The sequence below is a fragment of the Coturnix japonica genome, chromosome 26 (assembly GCF_054131305.1).
Source record: "Coturnix japonica strain WE chromosome 26, WE-NBRP24, whole genome shotgun sequence".
Lineage (NCBI taxonomy): Eukaryota > Metazoa > Chordata > Aves > Galliformes > Phasianidae > Coturnix > Coturnix japonica.
The window spans coordinates 4980818-5004019 of record NC_140688.1 but is presented as its reverse complement, the minus strand read 5'-3'; the positions used below and the strand labels follow the sequence as shown (position 1 = coordinate 5004019).

Genomic DNA, 23202 nt, shown 5'->3' with positions numbered 1-23202 from the left:
CCAGGTCTGTTGTATGCACCTTCATATTGTAAGCTAGGTTCTGCTTTCTTTTTCACTGGAAAGCAAATGGAAGCTCTGGGTTATTTGGTGCTTTTGTACATGACCATACAGCTTTTTGGTGCCTTAAATACCTCTCATGCAGCCAAAGCTTCTCAGTGGTTAGAAAATGCAGGAGCCGTTTGTCTGGCTTTTTTCAGTCTGAACTGCTGACAGTTTCCAGCTCTAGGAAGCTCTCACCTGGCTCCCAGTGTTTAAGTCTCTGATACAGTGGGGCTGAAAAGGAACTGGCCAGGGGGAGGATATGCAGGTATTTGTTTCTAATGAATTAATCGAAACTGGATCAGAAGGGAGTGGTGGAATTTTTAGCTAGCTAATCTATCAGCTGTACTTGCATGTACCTACAAATCTGTGCATGAGAGGCAAGCCAAGAGCTTCTGCAGTAAACTTGCTATTTTTCACATATTTAGAGAGCGTGATCATCCTGCATGTGGAGGGCAAATGTGTGAGTGGAATTTTACCTGCTTCTAATATAATCAACAGAGAGTTTGCTTACTTCTCTCATACACCGTGAAGGTGACTTTGGTCTACCTCTTACATTTCTCACTTTACAACTGAGATTGTCAGTGTCTTTTAGCTTCACTGCCTAGGGCTGGATAGTTCCTCAAATATTATTTTACAGCAAGTGTTTCCACCTACAGCGCTGAATTTGCATGTTAGAGCACTTCAAGGGCAGCTTCCCAGCCTACAGACCCTGCTGTTCAGGTAGATAGAGGACAGTTAATCAAGTGTCTGAATGGAGTTCAGCAAGCTTTGCACAGGTATACCTGGTGTGTCTCAGTGTCAAAATGGGGCAGTATTTACCCTGTGGTGAACAACCCTGGATGCAGATATAACAGCTGCTTGGGGAGGAGTCTGTGGCATTTGTAGCTCAAGAACACCCACTAGCTTAAAACCAGGGTTGTGGCCACATAAACTTCTAATCTAACACAACTGGAGAGACTATAAGCCTCTTGAACCAGCTTTTCCTGGTTTGTGGACATCACTTGTCCATCAGCCGTGGTAGTAGAACTGCCCCAAAACTGGGGAGGAGAACCATGCTACTGGTTAATGTCTCCTGCAACACTGCTGTTCTGGGGGGTGAGGCAGTTCGATTATCTGAATGCTTACTACACTGATATTGCCAACTTTTCTTTTTTTCCTCCACTATTATAGATCTAATCATAAAGTCCAGCTTGTACCCAAAGCACTAGCACATCCATCAAGACGCATTATGTTCTCTAGGGCTTTTTATTTTTATTTATTTTTTTTAAATAAAGACTGTATATTTGGCATTATATAAGAAATCAGTTTTGAGAGAAGATTGATGTTTTCAGCAGATTTTGGTATTTTATGATATTTACAAAGCCCAGAGAAGTGCAGAGGGAGAAAAATATGACTAACTTTTCTTGAGTACTCCAAATAGTTAAATTGAAGTGAAGCTCTTTGTTGTTCCCCAGCAAAACAAAAACAAAAGTCTCTTTTGTTTTGTGTGGTAATTATGGATTTTCATGAGCACTCCTTGGTAATCAGGTTTAATGACACCAAACCCAAATCACATTATAGTCATTTTCCAAGGCTGTGTTGGAGACATGCCACATTAACCCAAAAGAACAAAGCTTTCGACGACAAGAAGAGTAAAAAGACAAAGGGAAGCAGCAAAGAAGTAAGATTTTTCTTACCTGTGACTGTACCCTTTGCACAATGTGATGCTGCACTAGAGGAATAAGCACTGATAAAAATATTGGAGAAATAATGTTGTCCTTGGATATCTTGGGAATCTAAGGGATAAACTTGTGTAAGGATTTACTCTTAATTTTATCTTCTTTACTATCATGTCTATTTGATTAAGCTAATAAAAAAACCGTGCTGCAGGTTGCATTATGTTATTTTAATATGCTCTTTTTCTTCTTGCTTGCTAAGCCTGACTTAGCTCAGTTGTCGAGTGCCAAGGGTTATGGGTTAGACTGTTCTGTGAGCTCATGAGCTGCAGAAAAAGGTTGGGGCTTGGTGGGTTGGAGGAACTTTCTATAGGAAACTAATGGGGGAATCTCATGTCTGCTGTGATGAGTAATGCTTTAGCAGATGCGCATGAAATGATGGAAATAGATCAACTGTACCACCACATTGAGCACTGAAAATAATTTTGGAAAGCCTGTCTATCCAGGCTATCCAAATAAAAACTTGATAGGAATTTCATTGCTGAGCTGAGGAGGGGATGTGGTCAAGAAGTAGGTAACTTAAAATTCATACAGGGAGCATGCTTTAACATAAATGCATGTTTTGAGTTCTGGTAAGATATGAAGTGTGCACACTGGCACACTTGTATCCATTTTTCTATTATGTCATATGCACTTATTAGTGAAAACCTCCATGTAATTTTTAATATGTGCTGAGTGAGTAAGAGAACTCTCAGTGTGAATTTTCCTGCACTATAACTTTTGCTTTCTGGCTTCCACAAAGCACCGTAAGGACTTCATCTGTAATTAGTGAGTTGTTCGCATTGCTGTAAAGTGGTAACCTGCTGTAGCTATTGTCTTCTTTGCTGTACACAACTTTCAAAAATATGGTCTAGGATGTCATTATTCTTTTCTTTGTGGTTCAGAAAAAGAATCCATTTTCTTTGATAAAAGACCCATTGATCTTTGTGATCTATAAATCATTCTTTCAAAAGAAGCCCTTTGAAATATCAATTCAAGGTATTCTCACAGAATATAACTTTATAGCTTTTTCTAGTGATGGAAGATAATCCTTGCGCCTATCAAAAAGGAAAATCCATACTATTTTTCATTGAATTTTGTGACTTTAGTTGAAGCTTTCTGAAGGCCCAACATTACCATCTCTAGCCTTGTATACCATATGAAGTCAAAGCCTTTGTGTCAAAACAGCATTTCCTTACCTCCAGCAGAGCTTGAGATAATTGAATTAAAAACAGGACTGTACGAAACAGCACTCCTTGCAGCACTGCAAAGGCTTAGCACCTTTCATGAGGAACACTTGTGCTGTGTGTGATTTCTTCCTATTTCTATTTTTATTTTATTTTATTTTATTTTATTTTATTTTATTTTATTTTATTTTATTTTATTTTATTTTATTTTATTTTATTTTATTTTATTGTCTTTTAAGGAACTGGTTTTCCATTACTGTAAACTGCTTTAGGAGCCCTGATAAACTCTCTCCATAGGATGCGTTTCTTAGATGCCAGCTTGAAAGTGTCTTACATGCAGTGGAAATACCTGATCTTGCATAAACCTGTCCTGGACAAATCTGCCTCTACCAAGGCTACAGGCCAGGGTCTGCTAAGACTGTCGTATTTGGTGAAACAACTGGAGGGGAGGTGGTGAGTGAGTGGTGTCATCATGCTCTCACACCAGCTGTCAGTCCTGTAGCTATCAAGTTTTTTGGCATAAGGGTGCATTCATGTTTCTCCTTATGCAATAAAGGACTGAGACTTTTCTTTGTATAATCTGAAAACCATGGCCACATCTTCAAGGAAAGAACAATGTACGATAACAATGCTGGCTCTATTGCTAGTGGAGGCTAGAGAGCGGGCCTGGGGTGGCTGCCTTTCAGTGCTATAAGTAATGAGCAGTCCTTAAGTGAACAGTTTAGAATTCCTCAGAGACGTTCAGAAACCTGCTGCACAAACCAAGGAATAAACGCAATGCAGCTCTTTTACATAAATAATCCTTTCTGCTTCTAATCTTCTGATTTATTCCCGTGGTGGCATATTGTTTGCGGTGTTTATCTCAAGGGATTGCTATTGATCTCTATTGAAGTGCTGAGGAAATGCATTTATCTGCATGAACCTGTGTCACTGTAGAGGCGCTCTGTGTCTGAGTGTACAGTTCTCCTCTTCGTGGTGATCACGCCTTATCTTTATTTCTCTTTTCCCTCCTCAGTTTATCTTTTGGGTGGCTGGCGCAGAGCAGTGGAATGCTTGGTGTGGTTTGTGAAACTGATTTAGGAAGTCAGCAGTGCTTCTAGTCCAGATCTTACCTCTTCAGTCTGTGACCTGACTGTGGATATAATGTGATTTGGTTTGGTTTTTTTTTAATAACTTTCTCACAGAGACATCTATACTTCAAGCATGTTCAGTGAAATTGGGGCACTCAGTAGAGGAGGGGAGAAGATGGTAGTGAGGAAATACTACCCAAACTGCATCCTTATTGAAGCTAAATAGGGTATTCCCAAAGGTTGAGAAAAGGACCAAGATCTGAAAGTAGCTGGAGTGCCATGCAGAAGGGGGAGGATTTTGTAGCAAATGTGTCCCTCTGTCTGTATTCTCCTCTGAGAATGTGAGGTCTGAAGGATTCTTCAAAGAGCAGAGCCTTCATCACAGGGTTGTCTCGTCTAAAACTGCAGAATAGAGTGAGAAACCTCTTAGGTCTGGTCCTCAAATGAGAAGATTAAAGAGAAAACCACACTTCTATTTTTGTTCATTTGTCCTTCAACATTAGAAACAAGGCAAATGTTAGATTTCTGTTAATTTTTTTTTTTTCCTGTTATTTTTTTTTTTAACCTGGCTTGTATTATAGGAAATGTCAAGGTAACTGACCAAAGCTTTGGTATCATTCGTATGGGTTTTCCTGCCCCTTGAAAAAGGCAACTGAGCAGTTTTTGTGAGACCTAACATCCTGAAGATCCAGATCCAGAGCAATCAGATATGTCTTTGCCCCATTGCACAGGCTGTCACAGCAGCTGGCTTCAGGGCCTTAGGCAAAAAAATCTCCTTGGTCTTCAGCAGGATGCTGTGGAAGGAGTCTGAACTCAGATGAGTTCCTTAAAATCACCCGTAGAGTTCTCCTTCACATTTCTGTAAGGAGTTCAGATGCCATTTCACTGTCTTCCTTGGGATAAGTCAGCTTTGCTGTGGAAATCAGTGAGGCAGGCCATATCCTTGCTAGTTGTTCTGCAGAACCAACCTGCTTGTTCCTGTTGGCTGGGTGAATGGGATTTTGGAAAGATGCTTTATGTCTTTGAAGTATTTTTCTGGTTAAATATTGTTAATCGTCAGAACTATTCAGTTCTTAAGGTAATTTGTGGGTTTCTTTTTTTCTTTCTTTTTTATTTTTTATTTTCTTTAAATCCATTAAAGGCATGAAGTGGAAAAAATTCTTTGGTTCAAGATTATTCAATGTAATTAGAACAGTGTCACTCATCTTAGTAAAATCCTCTATAAAAGTGTTTTGTTTTTTTTCCCACTCTCGTTAAAACTTAAATCCATGATACATAGGAAAAGATACAAGTTATTGTTCATTTACTCTGTACCTCGCCATATAATATATTCCTAGAAATAGGAGGCTCTTGGTTTTAGTTTTATAAGTTGAATGCAGCTACTGCTACTATAGGTTGCTGCATGTATGGGAGGCCTGGAAGTGCTTTCTGCTGGTATCGGATTAACTACCTCTGTAATGTATGAAATCCTCATGTAAAGGATGGCTGTGCAAGAAGTGTGGCTGGGATGTGAAATATGGATTCACTGGACACCATTAGGCAAGGCAAGCTGCAACGCTATTATCTGCTTGTAGATTGTCTTTAATACCGGAATACATGTTGAGCATCCTTCTGGCCATCAACCAGATGCTGATTGTGACTTGTTGATTTCTCGATTCCAGCTTCAGCCATGACATTCCAGGCTATGAGGAATAAGTTACTCTTACTACCAGTGCTCGGGATGATAAAGAAACTGTTATTGTTTTTCTTCTTCTCTGCTTTTGTCTTTAATTTGATTGCATAAAACCTTATTTTTCATTTTCTATTTTGTTCCTGTAGATCTCATGGTTCAGTGGAAAAGAAATCATGGGATGCTGCTTCCTTCTGCAAGCTCATCACTTTAAATTTTGATCATTCGAGTTAGTATTATTTCAAGGACTGTTCATTAATTAGGATTTGGATTGCCAAATGTGACATTGTGCCTTGTGTAATCATGTATCAACATATCAATGACTGTGCTGTTCAGCAAACTCTAATAGCCATTTTGGGCAGATAAAAATTACAATAGAAATTAAAAGCAGATTTAAGTAGTTTTATGCTTATGCTTTATGCTTATGGCTGCATATATCTAAATTTTCCAAGTGTTTCATTTGATTATTCTGGACTCATCTATTATTATTGAAAGATTTTTTCCCCCCTTTTCTATGCTTCTCATGACTTTTTTTTTTTTTTTTTTAAGTATCACAATTTGTTCCTCTCTCTGTGTGATGAAGAGACCTCCTCCTAGTTTTCTTCACAAAAGTTTGGCTTGCTCTCCACTTGAATCCTAGGAATGAATTTCATTTGTAGCCTGAAGATCCATAATCATTCTTTGTCTACATAGCTCACACCCTGTCAGAGGCTGCTGTTTCTTACAAATTGCTGAATACCTGCAGTGTTTTGCCTTCTTTCTGTTTGTAATGATTGTGTAACAGCTTCCACCATTCCCTAAGTGCTATTACTGTAGTCTGTTCTCAGTTTGCTGTGCTCAGTCTTGCACTTCAGCAAGCCTTTGATATTTCCAGTTGTCCCATGTGAAGTCTCCAACAGGCCTGATTTTACCTACCAAATACCCATTTTCCTTGGCTTTGTGAGTTACCACTCATCTGACAGTCTCTTAGATGGAACTCTATCCCTGTTCCTTAGTGAGGTTGGTGCACCTGGCTGGATTGCCAAAGAAGTTTAAAATGAAACTATTATTTGGAGACATTTCTCCCGCTGTGCCATAAACTGAGGTTTCCCGTGAGCCCATGAGAGGTTATTAACAACAGGCAGTCATGGAAAAGTCTGTTTCGCAGGACACAAATAAGTTCTATGAAATATAGTCCAGTACATTATTATTACTGTGGAGCAAAGGAATCAGGTTTTATTTGTATGATCTGGAAGCTTTGGTTTTTGGCTGGATAGAATGACTGGAAGATACTGGGAGAAGCTAAATACCAGTAATAAACACTCTTCTTTAGTGCTTTGAGCTTGTATTATATTTTTCTGTATGTTTGTCTGTTTGATATGATTGTCATAACTCAAATCCATTTGTTCTTAGGTGTTTAGGAACTGCTGTGAGCAGCTACAAGTATCATCCATTTATTTGCTCTCCTACAGGAAGATGTGTAAGAATACGAAGTTGCCTGAAAGAGACCTTTCCTGAAGTACTGATTTTGGTTCTCACTCTACAATGTGACAAAGCCACCTTCCTAAGACCTTCATCTACAGGTAATATAACATCAGCTGAGTCCATGGTGCTGCTGTTAGATGCAGCCAAATTGAAAATGTATCATAACTAACAATGCACATTGTACATCAGCATACTGAATACATGCATATGACACAGTCTGTAGCTTGGGATCTCTGGATTCCACAGGTTGGAGTATTGGGCACCATCACAGGTTGTTTACTCACCTGTATGTAATGTATGCTCACTATTTAGCAAATATGATAAATCTGGTATCAAGTTCAATGATATGGTTGGTTGAGAGAATCAGGCTCAAAGAAGAAGAAATGGTATCAAAACCAGCTGTATTCTGAAGTGCTTTTGGGGTCCTACAGTTGATAGTTTCTGAAGTGCCCAAGCAGCAGGTTGTTTTTGTTTACTTTAAAGCTTGTTGCCTTCTGATTATTTTCTTTCTCTGGTCACTTTTTCTTAAAGGGAAATAATCTGAGTACCAGGTTTACCCACTGTATTTGTTTGTGCGTAGCTTCTTTGCCTTGTTCATGTTTTTGCTTGAGGGGAATGTTGTCTTTGGACTGACTAGGTACTTAGATATTTCTCCTATGTTAGACAAAATATTGTATCCTTTACAGGGTGGGGAGTGCTACCATTTAAGACGATGGAATCAGTCTGTTCCAAAACCGTTTTATATGCATTAGGATCAAGTTAAAGAAGTTTTTTTTTCTGTTGCTATGACCAAACTGTTTCGGTAGCTTTGGACCATTTGCATCCTCATCTTTGTATATTGTCATTTTGAAGTCAGTGTTTCTACTGCAACACTGGAGCTTTTACAGATTTTGTATTGAGAAATTCTTCCTCAGTCTGGGAACGTATTTCTTGTACAGTCCAAATTATATTCACAAATAACTTGCCTTTGTGCGAGCCCCTACCACCTCCGTGCCTCAGCATGCACCGTACTTTTACAGGATGAATACATTAAAATGCTTAGGCATTCACGGCTGACATTTGTTCTGTTTAATTGAAATAATTTCATCACCTTCTAAACTAAGCTTTTATGACACTTCAAAACTTTGGAACATTCTCTTTTCAATTATTTATAAGCCTTACAATATATTTCTAAATTTCTAGTTTAGTTGTCTCAAATCATGTTTTTATGTTTTCTCATAACAGCCTGCTCTTCATCTTAAGAATGCTGTCTAACCTCTAGCTTTCTAGAAAATGTGTCTCCTATGAGCTGTAGGATGAATACACAACACAATCCACTCCATTAAAATGCACACACCATAACAATGCTAAGCTTTTGATGCAGGAGTGCTTTCAAGAAACCCGTGTTTCTTTGTGCTATAACATGTCCATTGCTGAAAGTGGTCTAGTACCTAGAGCTGCCTAAATGAAGATTGTGTTGTAGCTCGACTATATTACAATGACAGTAAATGAAGGACATATCTTGTATTCACTTACCGTGTTTTTTTTTCCAATTTACTGAAATCATGGAAGTATTTATGGTTAGGTTACCTTAACTGAATGGTATATAAGCCCACTATATGGTGGTACATCTATTCTAAGAGTCTGTAATTGAATAAAGTAGGAAAACAGGGTAAGAGTTTATTGACAGAAGAGTGGTTCTGTGTTCACAGACTTCTGCACCATCTTGTCTTATTAACTGAAATGTTGTTTCCCTAGCATATAGCTGTTCTATGGTTGTCTTAATCATTTTGCTCTGTAGCCTCTAACAGCACCCTCAATGTGCTATTAGCAGCAGGGTCGTTCTGTAAATGAATAAGACAAAATATCTGTTTTTTTTCCTTTTTCCGGTGAAATTTCTCTGCCTACACAAGTTCTGTGTCCCTGGGAGCTGCAAGGAGTCAATCTTTGGTTCAGGTTGGGAGGAGTTTTATTTCTTTTTTTTTCTTCCTCCTTTTTAAATGTAGTTCAGCCAGCCACTTGGAAGGTGAAGATAAGATAGCACTGAGGTTGTCTGCAGACTCAAGTCACGAGGACTTGTAGGCTTCTCTCTCTGCTCACAATATAGTATTGCAGCGGGCACTTCTTGGGATCCATGATGGTGTATATTTGATTCTAGTTTCAGTGCTTTTCTCTTGGTTTCTGAAGCTGTGTTCTTGCTAAGCAGGAAGGTGTTTTTGTAGTGTTAGAATTAGCAATCAGTGTTGGAACTAATACCTTTGCTGTGAGCTGGGCAAGAGCGCTTCAGAAATAGCGCGTGGTTGTCATTAAATGCAGTGAAATGTGGCAGTGTCTTCTAAAAAAATTAACTTCCAGGATTTCCTGTGGAGCTGACTATTTTCTTGATCTTCATGTAAGTGCTCAGAATTAGTGCTCATAAAAAGATTTTAGTACTAATCCTCCTGTAGGTTCCTTTGAAATACAGTGTTAACATTTTTTTTTCTTTACTCCCGTAAAAGTTCTTAATGTGCCTCCTACGCTTCTTTCAGTGAACACACAGCCTCTGATTTATTAATGCACAACGTGTCCCAGAAATCAGTTTAACCGATTCCCATCCATCATTCAGTACCATTTCTTCTATTATGTTGCAGAGCGGGTGTCTTTGAAGCCCTATTTTGTATACACTGGGTGATAGTTCCGTCTAACTTTTCTGAAAAAGAGATAGAACTCACCAGTTTTATTATTTATGATTGAAGGGTGCATTAGTAAGAGCAGAGCCAGAAACCTACTTTCCATAAAAATGTTGAATACTGTTTTTCAGAAGCTGCCTTTCATTTACGCTTCTTAAGTTTTAGGAAATAAATTTAATGATCAAGAAAGGACTGACAGCACCAGTTCAAACAATGTTTAAGGCCAGGTCTGTGTACAAAAGCAAGGTCTGCAATCATACATTGTGCATTACGAATTAATCTAAACCGGCAATGTTATTTCTTGAAGGCCTGGAGCAAAGACGATATTTATTCCAGGCGAGTACCTTCTGTTCTGCCATGTTGTGTCTGTCCATTGCTCTTAGCTGCCTGTCATCTCTGCTGAATGCAAAATACATTGATTGTCACTTCTGCCCTCTGACATTATTGAAGCCTAAATAGAAGGATGTAGAGCTAGTATTTGTTATGCTACATCAGCCATAACATACTTCCTGTACCAAAACAGTCTCGTAGTCTCTGATGTTCAAAAGTAAGCAATGTCAGGGAAACAAAGACAAGTCCATCACTTGGGGACTTGTTTTATTAGCCTCCTCTAGCTAAATACTCCCTGACCTACATCTGGAGCTTGTCTGCAATTAGGAAATAACTATGTCTGCTGTGTTGAGCAAATCAGGAGAGAAGCTCTCAAAACAAGTGAGCAGTGGGTTATACCTAAGCTGGGGATATTTAAGGCAGAATCCTGAAGTTCACATTCAAGCACGGAAAGTGAGTGACGTGGTAACTTTCTGGTGCGCAATCCTACACCCTGGTCAGAAAGGTGACTGAAAGCAGCCCTCTGTGGGTTTGCTGATGGAAAAGCTGAGTTACCAGACTTTGATCCATAATCAGCACCATTATTCAATGAGACGGTTGGGATTGCCCATGTTAGAGTCAGGCAGTCTCTAATCTTTAAGTAGGAAGTTTGCAAAGCCTTGGATCAGTTACATTCTGAGTAGGAATAAGCTCTGTTTTTTTGTGGGGATTGAATATCAGTAAGACTCCAGCAGCAGGGCTCCCCTTTGCTCCCACAGTGAGGGGGTGTCCACAGCTCTGTACCTTTTCCCACATTTCATGGTGTCAGTGTGGAGTTTTTAACAATCAGCAGCACTTAAGTTAGCTAAGAGGCAGGCAGTGTGTTGGCACTGCCAAGAATGTCAGCAAGCAGTTTGTGGCCACCCCACATAATTGACACATCAGTGCGTTATTCAGAGTTTGCTCCGTACAAACTGTTAAACAATGAGTTAGGATTGCCAGCAAGGATAGTCAGTTTGGGAGTATGAAAATGTGTGCATCAGCATCTCTAAAATAAGAGAAGAAGAAGCAGCTTTGAGTCTGGGAAAGATTTACAGGTAGGCAGCACCCACTTGCTTTAATTAAGACTGAAAGAGAAGAGCTGAAGGTGACCTGTAGGGGTATAAATGAAGCTGGTGTGTGTAGTAGCAGAATAGGGATTAAAAGACCTGAGGAAGGGAACTGACTATCAGTGTTTGCTAGTGAGGAAGAGGAACCTGCAGCTTTTGGATGAGTACAGAGCTCTTCACTATTCAGTAAGAACCCAAACAGATTGAATGCAGTTTCCTCCTTTCTGGCTAAACAAAGACTGATGGAATATTACAATAAACTTCAGCCTTTTACTGCTTTAGTCAGTATAAAATTATAGAGAACAGGTCAGCCCTGTGAGTGCAGAGGAAATAGGTCAGGGGTAAAGCATATGAACAATAGCATCTCCATTTTCATAAGATATATTATTCCTGTTTTGAGGCAGATTCTGGTCTTTGTGAAGTGCCAGAGGGCATCTGTTGTGAACTCTGGAACAGGTAGATGAATGGTGGCTGAATTTAACTAATATAAGGAAGCCTTCATTAACTAATGAACTGAATAAGTACAAAGAGAAACTGAGCTTGAATAACTCAGCTTCTCCTCTGAAAAGAAGAACAATGGCATGGAAATCAAATAACATACTCCTTACGTGGGAATAAATTTCTGGCCAATCAGTCCTTGATTTGTTTTCCAGGTTGTACCCGTGCTGGCAAGCTTCATTTCTCATGAGTTGCTGGTAGTTGCTGGCTCTGGGATTCGTGGGTGGTTTATGCCAGAAGGTGAGTCCCAGTCTTGGCATTTGAGCTCTGTGTTCCACATGCAATGTAGTTGTCAGCATTTGGGCTCATGACCTTATTCTGACTGACATATCCTGTCCTATGCCCTGGAAAACCCATATGTGCACAATCCACTGTCAAACAGAGTTCATAGAGAGGACACGTTATTCATATAAACCTTGTTTTGAAATCTTTGGTCTTTGCCCTTTACCTGTTTATCTGTAAGTTTATTTACAAGACTGCTCTGTGTCCATTTGTGTCTAGATGATAAGTGACAAAATTAGATCTCACTTAAGGCTTACACTTGTTTACTTCTAGAAGATGGTGTGATATAGGTGCTAGGAGAGGTGAATCTATTGCAAAACAAAACAAAAATATTTCATTCAAAATTGAGCTTAGATACTTTCTTCTTGTAGTTCAGACTCTTTTACAAGGAATACAAATATGCAATCAGGTAATAGTGCAATCAGTGTCCTAATCAAAGTCAGGGGTCACTTGCTAGATGATCTCTTCGTTTGACACAAGTAGTAGGTGGCCAGATAGATAGTAGAGGACAGACAATTGCTATAGATAAAGAAACAATACAACCAAAATCAATTCAAACTTTTTTACTCTTATGACAGCAATATGAGTCATGCTGAAAAAACCTTCACAGCACACCTTTGTTTTTTTTTTTTTTCCCTGGTAAATGTTTCAAAGGCTGAATATGAAATTTGGGTACAATTATTATTCCATTAAAAATAAAGATGTACTGCATCTGATTTCACTGTGTATCCAAACAGTTTTTAACATTTTTTTTTTTTTTCCAGAACAAAATTGCACCAAGTAAATTTGTGCTAGAAACTTGCACTTTACACAGGAAAGAAACATTATTTTCTGGGCTGAGTGTACAGATGCTGCTGCTTTGGTACACGTGAAGTTCTTTTGTGTTTTATAGTCAAGTGTGTGATTTTTTTTTTTTCCACGTGGATGTACTTTTCTTTTGAAATGCCATAAAAATATATTTTCTCCGCTTCCAAACAAAGATCAACAAGTATGTGATGCACTGACATGTCAGCAGTTACACAGGATAATTTTCCATGAAAAGGATGCTAATTAAACTTGAATCAAAATGAATTTGAACTAGAACTTGCCTTCTGGTGGGTGAAGCATGTAACAAAAGTAATAGCCTATGAAAAAATGGGACACGTGTATGAAGGTTTTTCTTTTGTGGTGTGGCACTCAGGAAAATACTCTTCATGTTGTGGAATTTCACGGTGCAGTGGTTGGTAAGTTTCTCTCTATTTCATTCCCCATAGATACTCTTGAAGCAGAACTGCTGAGTCACAGCCTGCACCAGTGACGGAGCTCCTGGTGGGAAGGCAGGGCCTACCCAGGGGAGCTTAAGTGCATGTAATGTGTCTGAGTGATTGGAAGGGCTGGAGCCAAGATCTACCCTTTCCAACACCTCATTTGAGGGTTGGTGGTGAAGGTGACGATATCTTGTTTGAGATTCCTGTATACCTGAGGCCTTCTCAAAGTAAGTAGCTACTTTTCTTTATTTCTGTGTCTGCTGTGTTTGAGCAAATCCTCACTTGTTGCAGCCTGTGATCTTGCTGTTGTAGTTGTGCTTTCTGTTGTGTTACAGCCCTAAATTGTGCTCTTAGTCTGTGGTAGCTCTATGGGCTTTTTCCAGACCTTATTTAAAAACAAATGGAAAATGGGCAAAGTGGGTGTGAGAGTCAGACGAAAAAGTTTGGGTTTCACAGTGTCAACAACATGTATTGCCTCCTTTGGATTCCTTGACAGGTGACAAAAGATCAGAATTTCTATATTCTTCGCTGCACTATTTGTTACAAGGCTATACTACAAAAGGAGAACTGTGGTTTCTTTTTCCTATTTCCATTTCTTTTCTTCCTGTTCATTAAACTTCTCTTTGTAGAACATAGTTTATCAACTGGATGTATATGAAAGGATGCAGCCTTTTCAGCCAGAAATTTGACTCAAGCACTGCTGTTGAGAGGAGAATGCCAGTTGTGCTTGACAACTTAGTACTCTGTTGAGTGTGGAGTAGCTTTTGATTAGTTTTAGTTTTAATGTAGGCATTCTGCAGGTGAGAGGAGGTTCATGTAGAATCAAGGTAAATGTTTTTGAAAGGCTGTTTCATTTGCTCAAGCAGCAATAATAAACTTGCAATTGTTGCATATATATTTCTAGGCAAGTCAGTAATTTGCTTCCAAAGTGATTTGGTTATGTTTGGCCACTCGTAATGAAAAGCCTTATTCTGATTAATCTACAGCATATGTCAATTAATCTCTTGTGTAAGACTGAACTATAGTGCCTAATGTGGTTCTTCAAAGTGATAACCCTCTTATGCTTTGCTAAAAAAGTACTTGTCTTTGCAGTTCTGAAATAGATTAAATTAAATTTCACATTGTTGCTGTGAAGAGAGGAGGTAGGAAGAGCCCAGTCTCATAGAATCATAACTGGAAAGCAGTTTTGCTCTTCATGAACACTCTTGTAACCTCACTGTACTAACGTATGGGCAGAACCTAAAGGAAATGACATAAAATCCAATTTAACTTCAGACTCTTTCATTTTATAAGCAAGAAGAATTTGTGAATCTGCATAGATGCAATTGAACAAAATATGTAATGCAAGCCCTTTTTCATTGACTTAATTTAACCAATTTCAGCCACGTGTCAAATCACATGAGGGGGATGCTCTAGAAACTAGTAAAGTCACAAACCTCTTAACTAATCTTGTTGATGCTAATTTAAATTCTTGTAATAAATTTCTATTATAAAAATATCAGAGGGAAATAGGAAATGCTGGTACATAATGCTCAGGAGATATGAAAACTAGTCTGATTGGCTGGGAAACTTGTGCCTTTCAAAATTCCACACTTACGAGCAGTCCTGTGAATGTTTTGGTCAGTTGCTGGCATTTAATGAAACCTGCAGAATTCATGGCATCTCTAAGAGTCCCACATTGCATTAGTTGATGATGGGGCTTGGGCCAACAGGCTCAGTGTCTCTGGATGATGGATCTCAGGTTGAAAATCACTGTGCTCGCTCACCCTTCTGATCATCCTGGACGTCAGATTCATGGGAAATCAAAGTTGCTTTGTTATGCTCATTTCTGAATGGAAACGCTTTGCATGCCTCTCATGTCTACATCTGGGCTTTGGGTCAGATGCTTTGCACACTCAAGATTTCACTCAGTAGCTGTGGCAGAGTGCATCATGTTAGGTTTTCATTCGTCAGTCCTGGGTGCTTGAAACTGTAAGGAAGAGCCATTCTCACAATATGAGTGAGAAACCTGAAGTTGTGGGGTCCTCAGCGCATCAGCTGCAGCTGACTAGCTAGTTAAAGATAATCTGGTCTTTCTAATTTAAAAATGTAGTGTAAGATGATAAGTTAAAGGGAACACTGTTACGGTTGTACATGACGCTAGAATAGATTTGTCCTCAGTGCTGTTACAAAACAAGTCTCCACAAACAAATTTTAGTGTCTCATTAAAGACTGCTTTATTGAGAGCATAGTGAACAATGGATATTTAAGGTTATTTTTTGAGAGCAGAAATTATTTACGTTTAAAGAAAACTTTGACTTTATTTCTTGACCATCTTAAGCTATAAATCTTAAGCTGTGTTTTACTTGCTCTGTTATTACCAGAAATGCAGTGTAGTAAAACATGAAGTACTCAAAAAAAACCCCGCAAACATTATTGAAGTCTTATATGGGCACTTAATGTTGAAACATCTTTACTACCAGTTTATAGACACTTAAAATATCATTGTCCTATAAGGTCAATTGCTCTTGCAACTTCACTAATGGCAGTTACACTGCCTACCCTGTATTGCATTAAACCTTTGTGTACTTATTTAGAGTCATGTGCTTCTTCCACTTTCAATGCTCTTACATATGTTATAGGAATCAGAACTTTTAAAGCAGGCTTTTAAAAATCGGATGTAACTTTTAAATCATATGTGCCTTCCTTTTGTTTATTTCTAGAGCTGTTAGAGACACAAATGAAAATTCTTTTGTAATATAATTGATGTCTGACTATAACATGAATCTTGTCATATTCAACTTTTACCTCTGTTCTTGTACTTGTATCATTCTGCTCTTTTAGCAGAATTGAAGAGGATAGTGTCTGGTCTTGATAGCTTGGGTACAAAAAGGGATCTATGGCGAGTCCTAAATGAAATCATTTATCTGCTTTAAAACTATACTTCAAGGACTGTTATGCCTTCAGCAGAGATTTGCAGGGGAGGGGAAGAGATCAGAAGGAAAAACTGAAGCGATGGGTCATCATGACATACTTGCGTACAAGCATCAATAAATACACTTCTTAGGGGCAGTTGCTGGTACGTCTTCCTCCCAAATATGAGTACAGAGGTATGGTGTCTGCCAGCACCCACTGGGCAGCTCAACACACAGCTACATGCCACACACACTCAGGAGAATGCACAAAAGGTAATTTGTGTAGGCATAAATATATGTACCGAGAATATAATTCCTTAGGAGCAGGCAAGCTGATTGTTTGATTCAAATTGTTTCTTAATTGAAACACAAAACAGCTCCTCTTTAATCTTCAGAGTACTTGAAATCATGTCTAGCTGGGAATATATGAACAACAGTATATGAACTGCATCTTTGAGGAATGATGTCTCTACTTTTTTCCAGTAACAGATGCCATTTGGATTAACAAATAGGGATTCTCCTCACAGCAGCAGTATCTGATGGGGTTATCAAATTCTCTGAAACTAAAGAGAATGTGACAGTGACATCAATCAGATGTTATTGCTGCACATACAAATTCATTTGCTAGCCCAAGTGGTAGTTCATTTTTGTGCAGCTGGGAAATTCCTTTCAAGATTTGGTAATAGCTCAGCAGTGTGTATGAGTGGATTTGTATACATAAATGACATATATGGGTGCTGTGGCAGCAGTACAAAGCCATACAAATCTGGAGCTGTTTGTTCCTGATTTGAGGCTTTCCATCATCAGAGCTTTGTCTTTTTGGCCTGTGTTAAACATGGGGCGCATAACATCAAGTTGAAACTTGCCGTGGTAGATTCACAGATGTTTCACCTATGTATTTGTTAAATTAAATGTAGGTCTGTAGTGACAAATTTCAGTCTTGATTAAACCTACGTTGGATTATAGTCTGGTGCTGCAGTTTTCACGTTCATTTTGTAGTGGAGTAGGTATCAGGCTTAAAACCTTAACTTATATCCATAATATTTAGAGGATGTTCAACACTAGACTTCTGTTATAACATTGCCTTTATGGTTTTAAATGGTAATTGCCCTAGTGGCTATTTTATGCACTCAAGTATAAGTGCTCTATATGTGTATAATACCTGGATTTAACAGTTGTCTTTGTTCAGAGCCATATCAGGCATAGCAACAGCTCCTGTGGGTCAAAAGCTTTTGCCTTTTGAATACCCTCCGTGCCTCTCTGAGTTGACCTTCACTTAGGAAATAGGTTCACAATATGGCTGAAACCTCGTGCATGCATTTCTCATTTCGTATTGGAGCATTGCAACTGCTATGTCCTCTTGGGCTTTGAGCTTTGAAGAGCTCCTCTTCCTTATGACTGCTTTTAGACAAGAAAAAATATGCCAGCAGACTCTATATCTGTGCGTTAGCACTCCATGTACTGCATTCCCTTTCTGGGCTGTTGCATTAATTTCACAGTGTTTTCCAATATCTAGTAGCTCTGAATCAAAAGAATCTTGGTCTTTTCTGTTTCTAGCAGTTCTGGATTTAGAACAGTCTAGAAATTAAACGATGTCCTAATCTTTCCTTAGTGGCAAATGAGGGAAGAGTACTTGTCTGTGTGGGCATGGCCAAATTGTGGCACTGGGACTTACAGTCCTGATGTTAATCCATGGAGAGAACATCCTCCTATCCACACTGTTATTGGGCCATGAGAAATTAGTTTATTATGAACAGGATTTAGGAAAAAAAATTAATGAAGTGTCATTAAAAAAAAATATATATATATATACACATATATATTTTTTCTTAAAGCACCCTGTAAAGTAAAAGCATGAATTCAGTTTGTTTGTGGAGTCAGAGGCATCTCGATATGTATTCGCACTTGTTAATGAAGGGGGACAGCTGCCTGGAGATGCAGAAATTGTAGTTGAAAGGAACTCTGAGAAACACTTATAAGTGTATGTCTATGTATTTTTAGATAGTCTTTTGTACAGATTTGTATCTATTCACTGTAAGAGAAACGCTATCCTTTTACAGTCTCCATTGAGTGGTATTGGCTTTGAAAGGTATATTCCACCCCTGCTTTGTTCACATATGCACATTATTTCTATTTTAAGGTTTGCTGTGAGTAAAAGCAATCACTGGGTAGGATTCATCTCCTTACAACTATGTCTCTTTAGAGTCAGTGGAGATCACATCAGGACAGTCAGTAGATTCTCGAGTGCAATTCCTGCTATCTTAAAGCAACACTTAAATAGGTCAGATTAATTGTGCCTGAGAGGTTTATTTCTTTCCACTGATTATGGAGGGAGAGTAGATGTTTGTATCACAGTCATCAGCTCTGAAGCTCAGTGATGTGCATCCCACCTGTGGTGTCAGCACAGAGTGGTTCCTGCAGTGAGGTGCTTCCCATCTACTGGCCTCCCGCTCTGCATCTCTGTGGTTCTGCTTTCCTGCACACCAGTATGATTTTTGCCTTGACATTAGAGTTCATAGATGTGAAAATGTAGTCTCCAGATGTTTTCTGCCTGTCAGCACAAGAACCACATTCTAAAACACTTCATTTGACATAATGCATAGGAGAGAAGTGGAGGTGCTGTAGGAGACTTTGTCAAATGGGTCCTTTGCTGTTACAACTAGGGCAAGTTAGCCCTGTTTTGAGCATGGTTGGATTATGCAACCTCCAAAAGCCTCTTCCAGTCTGGTTAATTCTATGACTCTTCATCCAGAGTTTTTCAAATTCATGGTTATTAGTGGCAGGTTTTAAGTCGGGCAGTCTGTCTTTTAACAGGTCATAACATAGCAGCCAGTCTTGGGCCTGTACCTTGCTATCTGAACTACTCCTGGGGCTGGATGAGGAGAGCTGCCTGGATTTTCTCCATGAAGTTAGGCAGGATCTTCTGTAGGTACTCAGCAGAGCATTGCTTGGCAAACTTTTTTTCCCCTTTCCTTCCTCTACAAAGAATAAGTATATAGAATAAAGTGAAAGAAGATATTTTTCTGTTCTGCTAAGGCAATTTTGTAAGACTTGGCGTGAGTATCCTGGGAGTCTAAGCTATAAAGATGGTGAACATATGGGAAAGCCCAGGAGGAAGCACAGAGTTTTAGTTTTCAAACCTTACTCTTGGATTGCTACAGTAATGTAATGAAAGGACATTAAATGAGCTGAAGTTATTAAACCCTAAAGGTTACAGAGTCCTATTGGGGGCCACATTCAAAATGTAATTAAACCAAGTCCAGATATTTTAATTTCTAGCTGGAGATTTACACAACATAAGTAGATTCTTCTTCCAATTCTAAACTTTATTGAAAATAAGCTTGTCAATTTGTTTATTTCTCTCTAGCAGTAACTGAATAGACATTGTTTAGAGCCACTTGGCTCTAGAAAAACAGTAGGTACCAGTATCAAAGAGTCATGGTTCAAATCAGATCATGTATCTGGGAAAACAGATGCTTGCACTCTGCTATTAAAGTCTCACTCCCCCAAAACCATGTAGTCTGCAAATGGTTATCCATTCTGATCCTCCAAGGCTCTCCCTGCCTGTTGTTCCAGATGGTCCATTGCTGGTATAATGCTCTCCATTACAGTGTGTGAGAGAACAATGGTCCTAGAACTGTTAATTCTGCTTATTAGGAATATAGGATTACACTTATAAGAGGTTGTTTCCATCTAAAACATTCCGATTTCATTGTAAAATGAACTTGAGTGAGTTTAACTCTTCAAGAACACTATCTTTAAAAAACAAAACACAAGAACAACAGCAACAAAAAGTTCACCAAACATGAACACCACCGAGAAAAATCCTTAAAACAAGCCAAAATCCAAAACCAAGGACATATCTTTATGGATTTGACTTGGCTTCCTATTGCTGGATTGGCTCAGCTTTTAGTAGTCCCTTCTCTCCTTCTGTCTGACTAGCTGCTCTTCTCTGAAGGAGTCGGATTGGCTCTGCTATCTATTTTCCTCAGGGAGAAAGCTGGCATGTGGTTCAGGTGCCTTGTGCTGCAGTTTGCAGGTCTGTGCTGGAAAGCTGACTCTTGAGATGACCTGGGTGAAAAAGAAGACGTCACTCCCTCTGCCCCACATCAGTTTATTTCTTGGACTAATTCTGTGACCTGTTTGGGCATTGTGACTCCAAACAAGTTTATTCATGAAACACATCTTGAGTGTGTCCTGTGACTGCCTTGGAGCTGGGAAGATGATTTGAGGGGGCAAGAAGCCAGCAGTCTGCCTTGGTGAGTTGTGCGCACACTAGCTAGGGTTTGAGTGACCTGGAATAATCAGGCACTGGCAAGGTATACCTGGGTGCTGTGAAAAGGTGTGGATTAGAGTTCTTAAGGTGAGGGGAGACTCAGTCCTAAAACTCGCTCCTTGGTTGTTTGTCTTGACTGTTGGAGGCAACGGGCTGGCACTGAAAAAATGCTTAAGTTTTAAATTCAGAACAAAAACCTGCAGCAAGCCAAATCACCTTATTTAGAACTTACTAATTGCTTATAACTTTGCTACATCAGTGAAGACATTAGTTAGAAGCAATTGTGGGGCAAGGAGGAAGATAAGAACATGTTTTTAAGACTGTCTTAATATTCAGTCGTACTAAACAAGGTTGCTATGCTTGAGACAACAAGAGTAGAGGAGAACTGCTGAGAGTTGCTCTCCTGCTGGAAGGTGTTTGTGTTTGGAAGTACAAGCACTCTGCCCAAGAGACTGCGGGCTGCAGGCTGGCGTAAAAGCTGCTTCAAGGACAGAATCCAGTGAGAATGGTTTGTATGCAGGTGGAGGAGAACATGAACCTTGGGCACCACTCTCTCTACTAGTAGTTTCTCTACTCTGATAGGGTTGTGTAGGGCTGGGCTTCTTAGAGGAGTAACTGTATTAAAGACAGCAATTCCTGAAAAGGTCAATTTAGGATACCTTCGTCTTGATCGGTAAACAGACAAAAAAATAGATGTGTGAGTTTTGCACTTGAATCTCGATGAGCAGGAGGCATGTGGTAATGTGTGAGAAGAGCCTCAATGTGCAGAGCAGCCCAGAGAGACCAGTTCAGCAGCAGATCTGGATGTGGGAGTCAGACAACGCTCCCACATTAATTAATGAGGTGAGGAAAGAAATAGAATCACATTTTTTCCAAGTTTGTTCTCCAGAGAAGATTTATCTGGAAAAGCTTCTGTGTTGATTTAATGGAGATGTGCACACTATGAGGTGTTTGTATGAACAGTTCTGAGCTATTTGGATGCATGTCCCAAAAGCAGAGTAGGGCAAGCGGTGAGAAACTTCTCCCCTGCTTTCTTATTTGCTTACCTTATTTCTCACTGAACGAAGGTGCATTGGGTCTGAGGGCAGTGTCTGAGCCAGGTATTCCTCTGTCCTTCCGGGGTACAGTGCCAGTCCCTGCCTGTTCCCTGCCGGGTGTTTCCTGAGGGAAAACTGAATGAGGAGTGGGGAGTGAAGAACCTGTTTCCCCCAGGAGAGCAGCTCAGGGATTTGTATTGAAACAGGCCAATGATTGAGCTTAGTCCTTAACCAAAGTGTTAATGCTGGCAGCTTGCCTGCACAGTATAAAAAAAGAAGTAAAAAAAAAGGTAGGGGGAAGGATGAGGGTGAAGATGTGGATGGAAAAGAAAACACAGCAGCCTGTACAACCCATGCAAAAGAGACAAAATGAATGTGCTACAAGGAAGGCAAGCTTCCTGGGTGAGGTCAGAATGGAGAGGGGAGCAGGCCACAGGCACAAGCTTGAGAAGGTTAGCTTTGAAAAGCACTCCAATGGCTTTTTTCTGTGCTAGGGAGCAGCAGCTGTTGGTTGTGCCTCTGCTGAGGTTGAATTTTGATCTACTTCAAGCTGCAGTAAAAAAGATGCAATATCCTCTGCAAAATGCCTGCTGAGCACAGAGCTGGGTTTGCAGGGATTGCATGGGTAGATCAATCTATTGGCTTATTAGCTAAAATGATCAGGAATTGCATCACAATTGACTATCGATGTCCCATAGCAGCTGATGGCTCTGAATTCTCATCTCTTCTCTTTGAATATCTATTTTATGTATGTATGTATATATATATATACATACATACATGTATATAAATATAAATTTAAGTTTCTTCATAAATTTTTAGGATACAGTGCACTCGTACCTTGTAACAATTGTATCTTCTGAGATAATTGTGCCCTTAATTTTTTCTGCTGGTTGTTTCTTCTAGGCTTGCCATCTGTGGGACTGGCAGTCCTCAGTGGCTTCAAACATCCCAGTGAAATTTGAACTGATCTTTCCTTTTTCTTTGTCTAAACAAGCATGGTCTAAACTAGTTGGTTCAGGGTGCATGGCACACAGAGCATGCTTGACTGAGAGTTTCCAGGCAGGGTGAGGATCCTTATGAGGAAAATCCATTCTCTTCAGTGAAAGCTGCCTTCAGAGCCTGGGAGCCCTGGGACAACTGCAGCCGTGCCTTGCAGTAATCTGGTAAGCAAGAGAAAGATGAGGCTGATTGGAAAATAAACCGAAATGATACAGTATTTGCAATGGATAGCTTTCCTCCTGTCTCTGCATATATTGAAAGTTTGTGCTATTTGATGATGCCTCTCCTTTCCCTACCAAATGTTTTACTGTTTTGCTGCTTGCTCTGAAGCTCTAGCAGAGACCTGCTGTGGTACGTAACTTCTAATCTGAGGGTCAGCAGGTTGGGCTCATTCAACAGCAAACTCTGTGGTCACTAAAGTGTCACTGATGCCATGTCCCGAGATACATCCCAGTAAGGTTTTCCAGAAGTGAAAAGATGACAGTTCTGACAAAGGCCGATGAAGTGGGAATTATCAAAGCAATGTAAAAGGGGAGTGTGTTCAATGAAGAAAAGAGAAGTTTCCTTTTGGGATTGGGGGAAAGGACTGAAATGAAATGAAGCTTTCTTGTAAATATTATAGAGAAACTCTTTGCTGGCTTGGCTGAAAGACAAAGTTAGCATGAAGTAAACCGGACAATGAATTGTACAGACAGTTGGATAGGCAGGCCTTGGATTTCTTCATAAAGACCATTTCCTGTGTGTTGTTAATCCTGTTGATTTAAAAACAAAACA

General features: G+C 39.5%; 1 protein-coding gene and 1 long non-coding RNA gene across 4 annotated transcripts in view; both read left to right on the top strand.

Moving 5' to 3' along the window:
* Window positions 1-13396, top strand: part of LOC146756730 (uncharacterized) — a 37619-nt gene extending 24223 nt beyond the window's left edge. For all 3 annotated transcript variants that reach the window (XR_014937326.1, XR_014937328.1, XR_014937327.1), the window contains exons 2-4: window positions 7114-7224; window positions 11846-11930; window positions 13226-13396. This is a non-coding gene — a long non-coding RNA (uncharacterized LOC146756730). The remainder of the gene's footprint in view (window positions 1-7113; window positions 7225-11845; window positions 11931-13225) is intronic.
* Window positions 13397-13419: 23 nt separating this feature from the next.
* LOC146756728 (receptor-type tyrosine-protein phosphatase T-like) overlaps window positions 13420-23202 on the top strand; it is a 164237-nt gene continuing 154454 nt past the window's right edge. The window contains exon 1 of the mRNA XM_085524153.1: window positions 13420-13446. The gene's annotated coding sequence lies outside the window, so the exon portion shown is untranslated. The remainder of the gene's footprint in view (window positions 13447-23202) is intronic.